This window comes from Stenella coeruleoalba, assembly GCF_951394435.1.
Source record: "Stenella coeruleoalba genome assembly, chromosome: 2".
Classification (NCBI taxonomy): domain Eukaryota; kingdom Metazoa; phylum Chordata; class Mammalia; order Artiodactyla; family Delphinidae; genus Stenella; species Stenella coeruleoalba.
In genome coordinates this window covers 29,875,166-29,892,878 of record NC_137147.1, presented here as the reverse complement: position 1 = coordinate 29,892,878, position 17,713 = coordinate 29,875,166, and the positions used below count along the sequence as shown (strand labels likewise).

Sequence of the window (17,713 nt, the reverse complement as noted above, 5' to 3'; positions counted from 1 at the left end):
TTCTCGGGCAAATCTCCATCTGCACCTTCCGCGACGCTGGGAACAGGTGAGCCGGGCAGCGGCGCCCTTAGGCTCTGCTCAGGTGCCTCGGCCCCGCCCGGGCCGCCGCCCCGCCCCGCCCCGCGCCTGTCGGGGTCCAGGTGCGAGAGCCCAGGTGCGCACGGCGCCGGCTGCAGCTTCGCTCGACACCCGACAGCGGGCGCCGCTGCGGCAGCTCCCGAGCGGCGGAGCTGAGCACCTTCGCGACTTGGGGCAGCTCCTGCGCTCGGCCTTGCTCGGCGGCGAGAGCTCCTCCCAGGCGCCGGATTCCCGAAGCTGCGGGAGCAGGCGGGCGGGCGCCGAGGGGGCGGACCGAGCTCTACGGACCCCGCCGGCCTGGGACGACAGAGGCGGGCGAGCGGGGAGCGCCCAGGAGCGCGGAGAGCGGGGCCATCCCCCAGCGCGCTGGAGACACCCGACCGACCTGCGCCCTTGACACCATGCGACCCACCGCGCCTCCGCGCCGGCCTCGGGCTTCGCGGTCCGCTCGCTGAGACCCCGCGCTCTCCACCGCGGAAACTCGGGAAGACCAGGCGAGACGTTGGAGAGCCGCGCGGAGACTCACCCAGGCGTCCCCTTCGCCCCCAAGAAGCTGCCGGCCCCTTGATCCCTGGACTCCTCTAGCTTTACCATGAACCTGGCGCAAGCTTGTCTTTAGGAGAAATTCAGAAACCGGAGGGGGAGTCAACGCAATTCTTTGGTTGCTAAGGTAATTGTAGTTGTTACAGAAATGAGCAAGAAACAAATGGGGGAAAAGATGTTTTAAAACGGTATGCCCTTCACCCTTCCAGTTCATGTGTGTTGATTTCATTTAATTTCCTGGGTGCAGATGCTTGTCCATTGCAGATACGTGACAGGTGTCGGGGTGTGTGTGTGTGTGTGTGTGTGTGTGTGCAGTTTGGGACTATAGAGGCACGAGCTTACATAAGTGGTTAGGCAAGCTGGCGTGTGGAGTTGTGTGGGACGGGTGCAGGTCTGCATATAAATCATGTTCCTGGGTTTCTGGGTGTGAGGCACTCACCGGCCGGCCGGGGCGAGCTGGCAGAGGGTGCGTGCTTTTAGGTACTTCCAATCTTCTGATTCCGTGATCACAGGTAGGGCAGTTTTACCTCAAAAGCAGATGTTCATTAACTTTTTCTCTGAATAAGCTCACCCATTTGTGGTTTGGACTAAAAGCAAGCGACAGGCGAGGTGTGGAGGGCAGGGGTGGGTGGCGAGGTCTGTTGTTTGGGGACCGCGGCAGGAAAGGGACGGGTGGGTATTTGCTCCGTGAGGATGACAGCTGAAAGGGTCGTGTGAAGGACCGTGTTTACCGTCACTGTCAGGCTGCGTAAGAAGTGGCCCAGTGAGACAGGAAAGGAAAGTGACCCAGAAAATTTAATTTTGTTCAGAATGGAAGATGATGAATCTTCTACTTATTATTTTTTATTTTGATGGAGTAGGAACGTTGTTTCCTTCTCTCTTGTTGAGACGAGTGGCATTTCCACGCTACAAACTTAAGATATTTTGGGTATTGTTCTTGGCTTGGAATTGTTCCCTCAGTATTTATTAGTGCTTAGCAGCTGGATCTGCAGATAGTTTCTGATCAATACCTTTTAGCAGTCCAAAAGTAAAACTGCAAAAATAAGCAGTAGTAGGTAAACTGGGACCTACTTTCCTAGGGTCCCAAAAGGGTTGGACCCTTTTTCTTAGCAGAGGGGGCTCATGAGAGATGGAAGAATAAGAAATGGGCTTATAAGTGTCCGGATGGAGTTAGAGTCTGAGCCACAGGTTTGTGTGTGTTGTCAAAAAGTGTTAAACTGAAAGGAAACTGTCAGATTTGGCTCAATAGGTAAGGCTTTTATGGACCAGTTTTCCCAGGTGGATAGGTAATTATATGGAGTGGGCACTGGGGGGTTGGTGAGAAACTTTCTGTGAGTGGTATAGTCATTATATTCTTTCTTCTTTTTTATTAATTTGTTATTTTTGTAATGGGTGGGACTGCCCTGTGAGAGAAAGCAAGTAGAGGACTGAGGGAAATTGGAGACTCTTCAGAGATTTACCTTTGTAAGGAAACGCTCACATGCTGAACAGCGAAAACCAAGATGGTAAATTGGTAAATTCTTCCTGCGTTCTCTGATATTACTAAGCTGAACTGTGGTGTAGATCTGGTGAGCTTATGTACTATAAATGTTGATGTATTACTATATATATTTTTTTACCCCAAATAATTTGTCCTTTTCTGAAAGTGTCTGGAAATTCTAGAAATGTCAGCTTCTGTGAGGTATTTTTCTGAAGTAGGTAGCCACTGGCGTTTTCTTTTCCATAGTAAGTAATTACATTTGTTCTTAACTTTACTTCCCTGTCTCCTTTAAGAAACTTTAATTAACACGCACTGAATTTATATTGCTGAGAGTTTCAGTAAAACAATGCTAGGTTTTCTTCCAGCACAAATTTATTTTATCAAGTGAAGCATTGCAACAATGCTTCTGTGGCAGAAAGATCTCTTTAAATGAGACAGTCCTTATTTATTTATTTATTTATGATTTGTGGAATGAGATGGCAAATATGGATATTTTTTTAAATGAGCAAACATTTCTTGAGAAAGAAAAAAATTTTAAAGGCTATTTAGGACAATGAAATTTGTCAGTAATTTTGGATGTCTTACTGTCCACAGGAACAGACTTTTATATAAAAATAGGATCATTTTCTTTCTTATTTCTCTGATATTCTCCCATGCATTTTATCCCCTGAACTCCTAAGACTTTGCCAGGAATTGCCAAACCTTCTGTATTGTGCCAGGGGTTCAACATCAGGGAGATATGAGTAAGGAGCTATGTGTCACATCAATGTTTTTCAAAAGAGCTGCTCTCAGAGATCTCAACACTGGGATTAATTTTTCCTTTAGCTTCACAGTTAGCTCGTCTTAATTCATAGTGCTTTGAACCTAGGAAAGCATTTAACCTCTTCATTTTCAGTGCCAGCTGGATGGAATATATTTACCAAATTTCATCTTCATTGTAACATATGGCATGATATAAATAATTACTACACACACACTATCCTGCTGTATGGAAAGAAATAGAATTACAAAATAAACCTTTATGTTGCGTGATTATGGATGTAACATTTCAAAAAAGTGGTTTTACTTTTTTCTTGATACCAAAGTAATAAATAACCATTGGGAAAAATTCAGGAAAATACAAAGGAAAAAATGGAAGATCGTTTGTAATTCTCCCATAGAAGGTGAACCACTGTTGACATTTCCGCATACTATATATTTTTCTAGACTATATTCTGATCACATTATTCCTTGTATTTTTACCCTTCTCCCTATCCCGCCCCCCCTGCCCCCCGCAATTTTCAAATTGTAAATGAAACTTGGATGTGTGTTAAAGGTTTGGGAAATTACTGCAAGTTTGCTGGATGGCTTTGATATATCAGGTTTTAATTTTCGTTAGTGGTCTTTATTTTCAAAGTGACCAGTTTCTCTGTTGTCTTTGAAAACCAGTGTTTGCACTTTGGATTGGCAAAACTTGGCTCCCCATAAGATTTAGGATTTAAAGCAACAGAAAAGAAACAGAAAGAACCTTGGCCATGCAGGGCTGGGGGTGGTGGTGGGAGACCTGAGTTCTGGTTTCAGTTTCTCCACCAACTCCTCATGTGGCTTTTGGGCTCTGGGCCTGTTTCCTCAAAGGACAAATGACACTTTTAGATTTAGCTCAATAAGCTAACCACATACTTTTAGATTTAGCTCAATAAGCTAACCACATACTTGTCGTTTTGACCTTTGATGAGGATGATCTTTGTTTGAAGCAGGTTTTTTCAAACACAGATGGCTGGGGGTTACCCCCAGAGTTTTGGACTCAGTTGGTCTGGAATGGGGCCTGAGCATTTATATTTCTAGCATGATGGTCCTGCTGATTCTGCTGGTCTGGGGACCACCCTGAGAACTAGATGGTAAGTTCCTTGGGGGCAGAAACACTGTTGCACTTTTCTTTGCATCCCTCTGCCCCATGCCTAGGAATGTAACTGCCAGTAAGTGCCCAGTAAACTTTGTTCAAACTGCTATCAGTTTTCTCCATGGGGAAAAAAACTTTCCGAAGTGGTCAGGATAAAAGAGATCATCGTCCACAATTTGGAACCATTAAATCTGTAATAAGAATAATAATCAGTCATGAAACCCAGTTCTTCCAACTGTAGAGACAGCAAAACTGCTCATAAGTAGGCAGATAAAGTGCACATTAAACCAAGTGAGTTACATCAAGTAACAACTCAGGGTAGGTGCTTGAGATGTTACAAACCAGGAAGCCTCTCCAATGCTTCACAGCTGCCTCCCTGAGACCTGTAAGAGGCAATTCTTTTTCTACCACATGCACATTCCAGTAAGGGGGAGGAAATTCACTATTAATTATCCCAACTACCAAGGCAGCCCACAAAGCAAGCAGTGGCCCAGACTCCGCCCCCATCCCCCCAAAAGGCAGAACAGTGCTCCTTAGAGCATCCTGACCAGTCTCCGAGGGAGGACTGCATCTTATGACCCAGGAAACAAGGAAAGAGGGCGCGGAGTGAGTGCATTTGCTAGCTAGGAGGTTCCAGCTGGCTGAAACGCCACACTCAGAACTTGTTGGTCTTCCTTGTGTGGCTACTTTGTGGCTAGAAAATGAATCCCTTCCTTCCACTTTGGTGTTAGAAACACAGGGTGCAGAGGACACCCATTTTTACAGATGGAAACTGAAAAATGTGTAAATATTTGAATATGAACAGAGTAGATGCTCCTGTGAGTGAGGCTATTCAAATGAGTTGTGGTGGAGACAGCTGTCTGGGCTTTTCGAAATACTTTGGTAAAACCATCAAAGGAAAAAGCCACCTTCAAGTTTTGGCATGGTAGAGCTCCCTTGTCCACTGCTGTCTGCCCTACCCTTAGAGGCTATTTTCTTGCACAGGGGAAAGCACACGTTCATCAGAGGCTCCTGAGATGACAGTGTCCTGTATGAACGTGGATGGGTGGTGGCAGCCCTCAGAGGTCCCCAGGCGCCTGTATTGCGTTCAATCCAGGCCAGCCCCGAGCTCCCACAGAGCTACCATCCATAGCTCTTTAAGTAGCACAACAGGCATTTTAAACCCTGTTCATTGTGTTTCTGAACCTCAATGTCCTCGTCTGTAAAATAAAAATAAAAAGTATACCCCTTGAGTATGTGTGGCTGTGAGGAGAAGGGCAGACGAGGCCCAGTAGCTGGAGAAGATGGGCCCTGTTACACCATACTTCCTGTTTTCTAAGAATTTTGATAATGAGTTACAACCCTGGTTGTTCCCTGAATGAAATCTGAAACTGGTCCCCACACATGGAAGGGGAGGAGAAGGAAGAAAGAGGGAGACCTCCAGGTTGGTAGGTGAAAGATGTAATAAGCAAGGAAACTTACATAAGAGGCTTGTCTTCCACAGGGCCTGGGGGGTAGATCTCTGTACCCACCATCCAGAACCTTAAAAATTTATGTTTTTCAGGCCTGTGTTTCTACTCTGAGGCTTTAACTGGGCTCAGTCAAGTCCTCAGTCCAGATGGTCTCAACAACACCTTTCTCTCTCTCTCTCTCTCAAGGCTGCATCCTTGCACATGCTCCCCAGGGGGATGGTGGGCAGAATGTACATTCCAAGCATGGGGGAGGAGTGAGGAGCCTCCTGAGTGCCGGGATTCAACTTGCAGGTCAACTGGAAGCCACATCCTCTCTGTGACCTCCTCCAGCCTGAGTCTGTTGGGAAATACTAAGTATTTCAGGGCAATCGTTTCCAACTTTCTTCTATTCCTGAGGACTTGCTCCATCAGCCTAGCAGCTGAGGAACTCCTAAGTTCCTTGGAGAATCTTACTCCATAGTTCTGACACTTGATGTAAGAAAGCAAGTGGCCCAAACAATGGAAGTGGAAAGGGTGGAGTGAGGATGATCTTCTTCTGTGGCAGCCAGAGATCTGTTTCCATGAGCCTAAAGGCCATTAGTCACCAGCAGGAAGAGAAGTGAAAAATAGGGGCTGCGGCTACATTGATATCTCTTGGGCCAGACCGTGACCCACACCCAGACAAGGCCCTGTGCTATTTTCCTCTCTTTTCTTGGTATCTCTTATAGTGCTTGGCACATGGTAGGGGTTTGGTAAATATTTGCTGAGTTACTGACTTGCAGAGTGACATCTATGGGTGGGTGAAAATGGAAGGAAGGATGGACAAATACTGGTGCAGATGTGCAGACTGGACCAGATGTGGGTGCATGGACTGGTCTGGGTACAGGCGCATGGGCAGTTACAGGTGAATATGCAAGGTGCAAATGGTTCTAACCCCCATTCTTATTGTTTGCTTGATTCTGCTTGGCTAGATCCACCTGAGATCCATGGTATAGTGAGGTCCTCGTCCTAGTTTGTAATTATACGTCCATGTTTGTCTCTCCCACTAGGCTGTGGTCTTTTTTTTTTTAAACCATAATTTTATCCTGCCCCCACCATGAGGCAACACTCATAGTAAATGCTTGAGAGAAGTTGGTTTCCTGAGCCAGAAGTTGCCCAGCCTACAGAGCTACGGATCTGTCATACAGCAGTGGACTGACCTTAGAATTAGCACATGTAAAGCCTGTTGTAGATCAAAGAGTTTAACAAGAATTAGGTGGTATCACTCCCATTTTACAGATGAAGAAACTGAAGCTGAAGAAGAGGTTCAGCCACTTGCCCTAGGTCAGGTAGTTTTTGAGTTATTAAAACCAAGATTTAAATCCAGATCTTATCCGACCCTAAGATCCCAAGTCTCTCTGATATATCACAAGGTCAGGGATGAACAGAAACCCTTCCCTTGAGTTCATTTCAGTCGTTTTGGAGAGAAATAGAAATAAACAGAAAATGAACAAAGGATGTTCAGTGACAGTTTAGGAAAATAATGCACGGAATTTTATAAGTCAGATTGGGTAGCAAATAGATGATGAAGACAGTAAGTACAGTCCAGTTCAGAGAGAGAACACTGTATAATCAGACCTGGAAGAGAGGCTTTGGGAAATAGGCAGAAATTTCATAGGTGAAGAGAGGGGATAACAGCAATCTTTTCAGATAAGAGGTGTTAATAATAATAATAATTAAACCAATTATTGTTTGCTTTCAGAGTAAAAACTAATGTAAAATCTTCATCATCAGAGTCATCCCAGACCAGCGTAGCTAAAATAATTAACTCCTGCCTCAACAGTGCTCTGTATTGCCTTATCTGCTCCAGTTTTCTTTAGAGCTTTATCACCATGACATTGCACTATATGTTTTTATTTGTATTTTGTCTGTCTCTGTCCGCTAACATGTACACTCTCTGAGAGCGGGGACTCTGTTTTATTCCCTCTTGTAGCTTCAACATCTGTCAGTTTCTGATTCATAGTAATTGCTTGAGAGCTGTTTGTGAAATGAATGAAGGAAGGGAAAAGCCTTAGAAAATGGATTGCACACTCAAACACAGAGCCAGTTAGGTAAAGCAGATGAGTGAAACAAGTGAGGTTTCTTTCTTTTTTTTTTTTTAACATCTTTATTGGAGTGAGGTTTCTTTCACAGTGGTAACTTAAGTTGTATTTTTTCATCAAAACCATGCTCTGTTTGTGTGTAAAACATGTAGAAAGTTTTTACTCTCAGAAAGAAATGTGTTTATCCCCAGTTTCTTGAAACATGGGGCCCTCTGCCCCATTTTTGAAAGAGACATGGGTACCAAATAACACTTTCTTTTTTTCTAAAAGCCAAACAGCCACCCATGTGTGACGATGAATGGCATCTGGTGCTGGACCTCAGGGTTGGGAAGCATTAGGGGCAGGTAAGGACTGTGTTAAAGCAAAGGGTATGTGCTGCTCAGAAAGCTGTTGTCATCCATTTTTAATCCATTTTAGTCATTAGCAACTAATTCTAATTAGAAAAATATTACAGGGATCTACAATGCCCAATCCAAACAAAACGCTTGTTTGAGCTGGCAGTGCTTTTTCTTCTTGTGACCTCTGGAGAAGAAAGACAACAACTTTAAAAACAGTATACTGTGTATATTTCCCTGGAGCCACTATGTAAGTGCTAGAGCATTTAGATTCCAAACCTAGCAGGAAGCCACCGTTATATTATTTTGCTGACCATACATCCTAAAACAAAGACTGATTCAGCAGCTGGTCAGAACAGAAAGGATGCATTCACAAAAGATACATTTATTGATTATACTGGAGTTTTTTTTTAAGGGGAAGGCACTTTTAACTTTCAGAATGGCAGGTGGTTTAGGGACTTGGCTGCTGGTTCCTGCCTGTAGCCAGGGGTTTGTGACGTTAGACAGAGCAGCTTAATGCTATTGATCTGTGCTCTCCCCAGGTGCAGAATAGGGCTGAGAAACTGTGATTGCTTCGCAGGCATTCCTGTAAGAGAGAGTATTCCTGGAAATCTGAGGTTTAGTCACGCTTTTTTTTTTTAGCTGTACGCGGGCCTCTCACTGTTGTGGCCTCTCCCGTTGCGGAGCACAGGCTCCGGATGCACAGGCTCAACGACCATGGCTCACGGGCCCAGCCGCTCTGCGGCATGTGGGATCTTCCCGGACCGGGGCACGAACCCGTGTCCCCTGCATCGGCAGGCAGACTCTCAACCACTGCGCCACCAGGGAAGCCCTTAGTCACTCTTAGTTTGGGGGTGGGGGAGGATGGGGGAAGGGGAGGGGGTGTTCCTACCCCAGGCGACAGTTAGTCTAAGGTCTCTGCTCCTTGTTCGTGGTGACAGTGGTCCCACTACGGAAGGCCCTTTTCTAGATGATGATTAATCAGATATGGCTTCTGTTTTCAAGAAGTTTAAAATTCTGTTGAGGGGAAAAAGATGGAGAAACAGAATGTGGTAAGACAGGCATGTATACATGGAATGAGGGAGGGATTACTTCCCACTGGGAGATTTCGCTGAAGAGGTTGAATGGATGAATTGGATGTTGGAGGACCTGCAGAGTTGGGGATCTGCAGTGATGCGGCAGGGGACAGAGGTGGTCAAAGTGTGCTTGAGGCATTTCAGTGTAATGAAAGGATAGAAGTGACAAAGTGTGCAAAGGATTTTTAATACCTCTCTACTGAGAGTCCCGTCCTCAAAGACCTTTCAGGCAGGGAAGTTCATTTTGAAGAACTTAGAATTTAAGGGGAAACAGGGATGGGGCAATCTAAATTTATGTTTACTGAAAGTAAAATGAGAAAACAAAGTAGATTGAGTGACATTTTCCTCACCTTATGTTGATAATAGAGGGTATGTCACAATGAATTTCTAGTTACTTCTTACTGTTATTCAGGAGATTGCTCCCTTGCAGTGAAATGCTTGTAACTGGTTTTGCTTTATTATAGTCAATGAACAATTCCCATGCGAATGGGCATTTTTCCCCACGATGTCAGGATCTCTGTCCAAATGTTCAATGCCTTTTAGACTTTCAGACTGAGAGGTTGACCACTGACTCCCAGATCTTCCTATGGCTTAAGGTTAAAGTGGATACATCTTGGGCTAAACTTTATTTAACTTGCTTGGCATGGCCGATTAGGAAGTTCTCCGATGTCTCACCCCAACGCATAGGGTATTTCACTTCATGCCAAAGCATATGCTGTTAATTCTAGGTTTTCGTTTCTTTGGCTTCCTTTAGCTTTCAAAAGCTTCTCTGCAAAAACCACTTCTTCAGCCTGCCATCTGCCATACTCCCCCACTTAAAAAAAATCCATTTCGAATCCCCAGTTTCTTATATTTTCTAATTGTCCTTAACAGGAATGACCAGTTGGCTATCAAAAGTGTGTTTGGAAGTAGGTTGTTTTAAGTTGAACTTTACTTATTGGTAATTCTTAGTTGCGGAATGTTTCCTGTGGTTGAGATTGGTCATGTTGTTGGTTATATGAAGATGAATAGTGATTGATAAGACTAGAAATGCAAATTGGGGCCAGTCTGTTGAAGGGATTAAATGCCACATATATATGATGAAGGTGATGATGTTAATGGTGATTCAGAGCTCTCTTGGATGTAGACAAAAAACAAAACGACTGCACTAAAACAAAATTCAAACCAACTCAAGCAAAAAAGGAATTTATCTGACTAATATATCTGGGAATTCAGGCATGGCTGGATCCAGGGACTTAAATGATATCATCAGCACTTCTTACACCTCATCGTCTTGATATCCTTCTTCTGTGACACTAGAAAAAAAGAAGATGGTCATTAATCTCCCTCCCCTCATATCCTTTCAGCCTAATCCCTCACAGGGAATGGGCCTTCTTTCTTCCAGTATTCTTATCTCAGTCTCAAGGAAGGACCCTGATTGGTCCTGGTTAGAATCACATATCTATCTTGGTCCAATCAGTGTGCCCAGTGATTTGGCGTATTCTGCTGAGGACAGTTTACAAGCCCATCTTTCTGTATCAGAAGAAGTAAATTTAACAGCAAATATATATACATATATATACACACATATATATGTATACATACACACACACACACACACACACACACACACACACACACACACACATACACTGGGCAAGAAGATACAGTAACTGCCTCAATCTTCTAACCTGGCTGGAAGACTTTGGATTTTATTTGCTGGGGAGTAGAAAGTTATTAAGAGCAAGTGCAGAGTATTTCAACTACTCTTTGGAAGTTCTGAGATATTTTGTGAGTTGGAAGACTTTCAATACCCAAAATAAAGCTTTTGGATAATGTGAAGCATTCCTTCAGTTGTGTGTTTCTAATCTTGTTTCACTTCTATACCAGCTCTCTCGTTCAGTGATTATTGCTCCTGGTCTACGCCTACACACAAACATTGGGGTAAGTGTGTATGTATATAGTGGTGACAGATACAACCTCTGGCTCCTCCACCATCCCTGCAACTGTATCTCTGCAATTACATCACTTTTTCTTTTTTTACATCTTTATTGGAGTATAATTGCTTTACAATGGTGTGTTAGTTTCTGCTTTATAAAAAAGTGAATCAGTTATACATATACATATGTTCCCATATCTCTTGCGTCTCCCTCCCTCCCACCCTCCCTATCCCACCCCTCCAGGCGGTCACAAAGCACGGAGCTGATCTCCCTGCGCGGGCCTCTCACTGTTGTGGCCTCTCCCATTGTGGAGCACAGGCTCCAGACGTGCAGGCTCAGCGGCCATGGCTCATGGACCCAGCCGCTCCGCGGCATGTGGGATCTCCCCGGACCGGGGTACAAACCCGTGTCCCCTGCATCAGCAGGTGGACCCTCAACCACTGCGCCACCAGGGAAGCCCTACATCACTTTTTCATGGCTGTACCTGAGATGGCTCAAGTGCCACCATGAGAATCAGAGATACTCTGTCCTATATCCTTTTCCCAGAATATTGGCACTCTTTCCAGAAAAGTACACAACTCATTGCTCACTGAATTTTCAAAGAGTAAATACATCTATATTGTCACTCCTAGGTTAAGTAAGAGACTATTTATTACCATTCCCCCAGAAACTACTGCATGCACCCTCCCAGTGGGACTACATACCCCCCTTTCCCCAGTGGTGACCACTAACCAGATTTCTAACACTATAGCACTCTCATTTTTGAAATATGTGAAATATATATGGAATTACACTTAATGTATATACTCTCTTTTTTGTGGCTTCTTATGCACAGTACTGTTTGAGAGATTTATTCATGATGTGGTATGTAGCCATAGTTTATTTTTACTGCTGTATAGCAGCCCACTCTGTAACATTTCACAAACGGTTTATTCATCTACTGTTGATGGGCATTTGGGACATTGCCAGTTTAGGGCTACTGTGAATAATACGGCTGTAATTTTTTCTAGTGTGTTTTTTGGTGCACGTATGAATGTGTTTCTGTTTAGTATGCACCTACGACTGGATTGCTGGGACATGGGGACATAATGTTCAACTTTAGGAGGGCCTTACAAAGAGATTTCCTAAGTGGTTGTACCAGTTTATATTCCTATCATCAGTTTATGAGTGTTTCAGTTTCTCCACATACTTGTCAACACTTGGGATTGTCAAACGTTTGAATTTTAGCCATTATGGTGGGTGGGTGGTGGTGCCTCATTGTGGTTTCAGTTTGCTCTGGTGACTAATGATTATTGTGCCTTGCTAGTAATTTTTTGTTGCTTTTACTTAATCTTTTGTGTTCCCTCTTCAAGTTTATTGCCTATTTTTCTGTTGGATTATCTATCTTATTGATTTGGAGGGTTTTTTTTAAAACAAATTCTGAATACAAATATTTTTACCGGTTATTTGTATTTGAAGTGTCTTTTCCTATTTTGTGGCTTTCCACTTGACTCTCTTTTGATGAATAGGAGATCTTACTTTTAATAATCCAATTTATCAGTTTCTTCCTTTATGGTTATTGTTTTCTGTGCCTGCTTAAGAAAGTTTTGCCTACCCTAAGGGTCATGAAGCTATTTTCCCACTTTAATTTATAGAAGCCCTGTTGTTTTGCCTTTTATCTTTAGGCAAAAAATCTATGGCATAAGAAAAAGATCTACTTTGCTTTCCGTAAGTATATCCAGTTAACCCAGCACTACATATTGAAAAGTCTCTTCTTTTCCACTGCTCTGAAGTGCCATCTTTGTTATAAATCAGGTGATCATTTATACATGGATCGTGGATCTCTCTCTGCTTTCTAGCCCCTTCCATTGTTCTATTTGTCTATTCTTATATCACACTCTTAACTAATATGGCTTAATAATAAATCTTGATATCCATTAGTATGTCTCCTCCAGCTTTGTTGTTATTTTAAGAATAGTTTGGTTATTCTTAGCCATTTGCATTATTTTAAATTATTTAAATTTTAAAATCATCTTTTGATGGGATTTTTTTTTTTTTTTTTTTTTTTTTGCGGTACGTGGGCCTCTCACTGATGTGGCCTCTCCCGTTGCGGAGCGCAGGCTCTGGACGTGCAGGCTCAGTGGCCATGGCTCACGGGCCCAGCTGCTCTGCGGCATGTGGGATCTTCCCGGACCGGGGCACGAACCCATGTCCCGTGCATGGGCAGGCGGACTCTCAACCACTGCGCCACCACGGAAGCCCTTTTGATGGGATTTTGATTGCATTAAATCCCTAACCCAAATTGGGAGAAAATTAATGTCTTTAGAATGTTGACTGTTTCAATGTATTAATATGGTAATCCCTTCATTTATTTAGAGCTTTCATTTCTGTTAGTATTTTGTATCTCTCTATGTTGTAAATGTATCACACGTTTTTCTTTAGATGTATTCCCAGTTTTTGAAGGTATTTGATGCTATTATAAATGGTATCTTTTAAAAACATCATTTTCTGATTGCTTGTTGTGGGTATATGGAAATGCAGTTGGTTTATATATATTGACCTTGTATCTAGTGACTTTGCTAAATTCACCTGTTAATCCTAACAGGTCTGATAGGTAGATTATTATGGCTTTTCCATGTACACAATCCAATTACCTGCAAAAAAAAAGTTTTTGCTTTTTCCTTTGCAGTCATTGTGCCTTTTATTTCTTTTTCTTGCCTGTTGCATTGGCTGAGACCTCTAATATAATGGTGAATAGAAGTGGTCATAGTGGGCATCATTGTCTCATTCCTAATGTCAGTGGGAAAGCTTCCAGAGTCACTGTATGTGTTTTTAAAATACCCCTTATCAAATTAAGCAAGTTCCCTTACATTCAAAATTTGCTCAGAGTATTTTCATGAGTGGATGTTGGATTTGAGAAGATACCTTAAAGCAATGTTTCATGGAATGTCTGTTCTCCTCTGCACTTCCCTTTTCTTCATGTGTCCTCATTGCCTTGGGAGCACTTCTTTTAAAATTTTATCCAACTTTTCTAGTTGTTCTCAGGGGTTGGATATGGTACATTCTAAGTTGAACTATTTTTGTCTTCTATCTACATAATATGAGTAAAATCATACCCTCAGGAACCTATTCAGCTGTTATTTCTTTACCTATATTGCTCCTGCCTGGTGAGCTTTATGAATAGATCTTTCTTTTGTCAAGTGTTGCTATCTCCAGAAGGGGAAAAACCTACTACTGCAACTTCACACGTATGCACTGTAGAGTCATAAAAGAGCTGGACCCCGTATTTAAGTGCCCAGTTTTAAAGATACTGATTTTTACCTGTTCTTACAATTAAAAGAAGAAGAAAGAAAAAAACAAAATCCCAAGGAATAAAACTGACATTCTTAAAAAAAAAGCCAATCCAAGTACTTTTCATCTTGGTCCCCTGGGAACATGCCGTCCTCTTCATCTCTTAGTCATCCCATATTCTTGTGCATAGAAACTGGCAAAGCTTCCCTATCACTCCTATTTCTCCTGTAGCAGTCATGCCACCTTTCATGTGAAATAAGAGAATAATAAAATGTTAATTCTGCAGTCCCCAGAGTCAGTAATATTAGTCACTATTAGTCAGTAGTATTAGACACCGTGATCTTAGAATCCATACTTATATAAGTCCTCTAATGTGAGAGGACAGGCACTTGGGATACGAAGACCTGCATTTTCATGCTGCTTTGTTACTGACCAGGAAGATGACATGCTAGTGTAACTCTATCTCCCAAGCCTTGGTTTCAGCCTCTGAAAAATTAAGTGATTGGGCGTGTTCAGGGAACAGAAAAAATTTTGTGTAAAGGATCAAAGAGGAAGTGCTTTGAGCTTTGTGGGCTGCATGGTCTCTGCTGCAGCTACTCAGCTCTGCCCTTGTAGTACAAAAGCAGCCAAGGCAATAAGGAAACAGATGGGCGTTTATAGAACTTTGTTTATGGGCCGAGAACTTCGATTTCTATACAGTTTTCATGTGTCATAAAATATTCTTCTTCTTTTAACGTTTTTTTTTTTTTTTTTACGGTACGCGGGCCTCTCACTGTTGTGGCTTCTCCCGTTGCGGAGCACAGGCTCCGGACGCGCAGGCTCAGCGGCCATGGCTCACGGGCCCAGCCGCTCCGCGGCGTGTGGGATTTTCCCAGACCGGGGCACGAAGCCGTGTCCCCTGCATCGGCAGGCGGACTCTCAAACACTGCGCCACCAGGGAAACCCGGGAAACCCTCTTTTAACTTTTTTCAACCATCTGAAAAGGTAAAAATCATTCTTAGCTAACAGACCACACAAAAACAGGCACGGGTCGGGGTGGAGAGGGGGAATGGGGAGTTAGTGTTTAATGGGGACAGAGGTTCACTTTAGGAAGGTGAAAAACTCGGGAGATGGATGGTGGTGAGAGTTGCACAACAATGTGGATGTACTTAGTGCCACTGAACTGTACAGTTAAATATGGTTAAAGTAGTATGTTTTATATTATGTGACTTTTACCACAATAAAAAAACATTGAAAAGAAAAACAGGCAGCAGGCTAGGTTTGTCCCAAGGGCCCTACTTTGCCAACCCTTGAACTAGCTGATTGTCAAGGGTTATTTTAGAGCTCTGTGTTAGGCATTGATGTGCTAATCTTTTTAAAAATATTTTTTTTCTGTCCCACGAACACTGTTCAGAATAATCTTATTCCTTTCTCTTAGATCAATTTAGAATAAGAAAATAAAAGGTTTTATTTCCCTTTATTTCTTCCCTGACATTTGCTGTTTCATTTGGTACATCTAAGTTTCTGACCTATATGATTTTCCTCTGCCTGAAGAACTCCTAGCATTTCTTGCAGGCAAGTCAGTTAGTGATGAACTCACTCAGTATTGATCTGAGAAAATTTAGTTTTCCTTCACTTTCGAAGGATCATTTCACTAGATGTAGAATTCCAGGTTGGTGTTTTTTTTCTTTCAACATTTTAAGTATTTAGAAACTAACACACCATTGTAAAGCAATTATACTCCAATAGAGATGTTTAAAAAAACCCAACATTTTAAGTATTTGACTGTACTCTCATTTGTATGATTTCTGGTGAGAAGCCCCCTGTAGTTCTTATCCTTGTTTTTACATAGTTAAGGTTTTTCTTCTGGTTTCTTTCAAGATTTTCTCTTTGATTTTCTGCACTTTGAATACAGTATGTCTAGGTGTAGTGATCTGTTTTGTTCTGTTTTAATGTATACGGATTGGTGGTCTCTGATCTTTCTGGATCTGTGTTTTGGTGTATGTCATTAACTTTGGAAAATTCTCAGTCATTATTCCTACAAATATTTCTTCTTCTCCTTTCTCTTTCTTTTCCTTCTGGTACTCCAATTACACTTAATGCCTTTTGATATGTACCATAGTCTTTGGATGTTCTGTTCCATTAAAAATTTTTTTCTCCCTTTTTTTCAGTTTGGGAAGTTTCTATTGACCTCAAGCTCACTGAATTTTTCCATGGCCATTTGGAGTCCACCAATGAGTCCACTGAGGCATTCTTCATTTGTTACAGTGTTTTTGACTTTTAGCATTTCCTTTTTAAGGATTTTTTTTTTAAAAAAGAGTTTCTATCTCTGCTTTCATTACCATCTATTTTTTCCATTAGAACCTTCAACATATTTAATCACAGTTATTTTAAATTTCCTATCTGATAATTTCAAAATCCGTGTCGTATCTTGTTTTCATGACTGCTTGTCTCTTCAGATTGTGTTTTTTCCTTGCCTGTTAGCATGGCTCATGATTTTTTGCTGAAAGCCAAACACAATGTATCTGGTAATAGGAACTGAAGTAACCAGGCCTTTCACGTGAGGTTTTATTTAATTTGGCCAGGAGTTGGGCTGTGCTCAATGTTTGTTGTAGTTGTAAGTGCGAGAAGCTTCAGATTCCCCTGGTGTTCTTGTTTATGCCTTCTCTCTTAAATTAAGGTTTCCCTATGTGCTCTTCAGAGACAGTGTCTTGGAGGTCTTTGAGCTGTAATCCACTGTTATTATACCAGAGCCTGTCGGTGTGGTGGGAGGGTGTAGAGGAGGAACAATGTTCTATCACCTTCCAATTAAGGGCAAAAGTGGAGTGACTTCCCTTCTGTAAATGCAGCAGCACTTCCCCTACTGCAGTGGAAGGAAGACCAAGAACACGGTGGTTTAGGTGAGGGTGTCTCAAGATGAGAGACTTGCCTTCTGCTGCCTTCCATTTCTTCCACAGATTTTGAAGTGAGCCCATCAACTGAGACCGTGTGTGAAGCTCAAACAAGAAGTTATGAGAGAGCCAACTCGGAAGGGGAGAGAGCAAGCTTGACAGGAAAACCTTTTAGGTTTGGTGGGCAGTGTTGACGAACTAACTAATTTACTTATTTATTTATGGCTAACTCACTTAAAGTTTGTACTCATGAATTTAAAATGCAGCTTGTCAGCCTGGTGTGAGTGATTTCCTCCCCACCCCAAAGCATTCACCTGCTTGGATGTGAGCTTGGATATCGTATGGCAGAGAGTCGGGTTCCCCCGGCGTTGGAGATTTGTCAGGAAATATGACACAGAAAGGGGGAGGTGAGGAAGTTGAGGATATTTGCGAAGGACTGATGAGGAGTGATTATAACGATGGAGCCAGGGGGAGAGGAAAGTGAAGGCAGAGTGAGGCGCAGTAATGAATAGTACCAAAGGTGTGGTTGAAATGGATTGAATATTTGTAGAGAATGTTCAGTAAGTGATCTGGAAAGAGGGGCAGTGGACAGAGTGTACCTACTCAGCTTGTGTTGGGATTTGAGGTGGTACAGTCCCCAGCGATGGCAAGGTTCAGCATGTGGCTATGCAAGGTGGTAGCTGAGGAGGAGGGATGGAGGAAAAGGGTTCAGATGAGGAAAGAAAAGGGTGGAGAAACCAGCTTTGGCTCTA

General features: G+C 42.7%; 1 protein-coding gene across 6 annotated transcripts in view; it reads left to right on the top strand.

Annotated features, from left to right (window-relative positions):
• The first annotated feature begins 607 nt into the window (after window positions 1-607).
• The window catches only part of RGS6 (regulator of G protein signaling 6), a 589,735-nt gene continuing 572,629 nt past the window's right edge, over window positions 608-17,713 (top strand). For 3 of the 6 annotated variants that reach the window (XM_079914441.1, XM_079914443.1, XM_079914442.1), the window contains exon 1: window positions 608-748. The gene's annotated coding sequence lies outside the window, so the exon portion shown is untranslated. Of the gene's footprint in view, window positions 749-14,660; window positions 15,076-17,064; window positions 17,142-17,713 lie in introns of those variants that run through there. The other 3 variants (XM_079914439.1, XM_079914440.1, XM_079914438.1) reach the window with 3 other exon arrangements.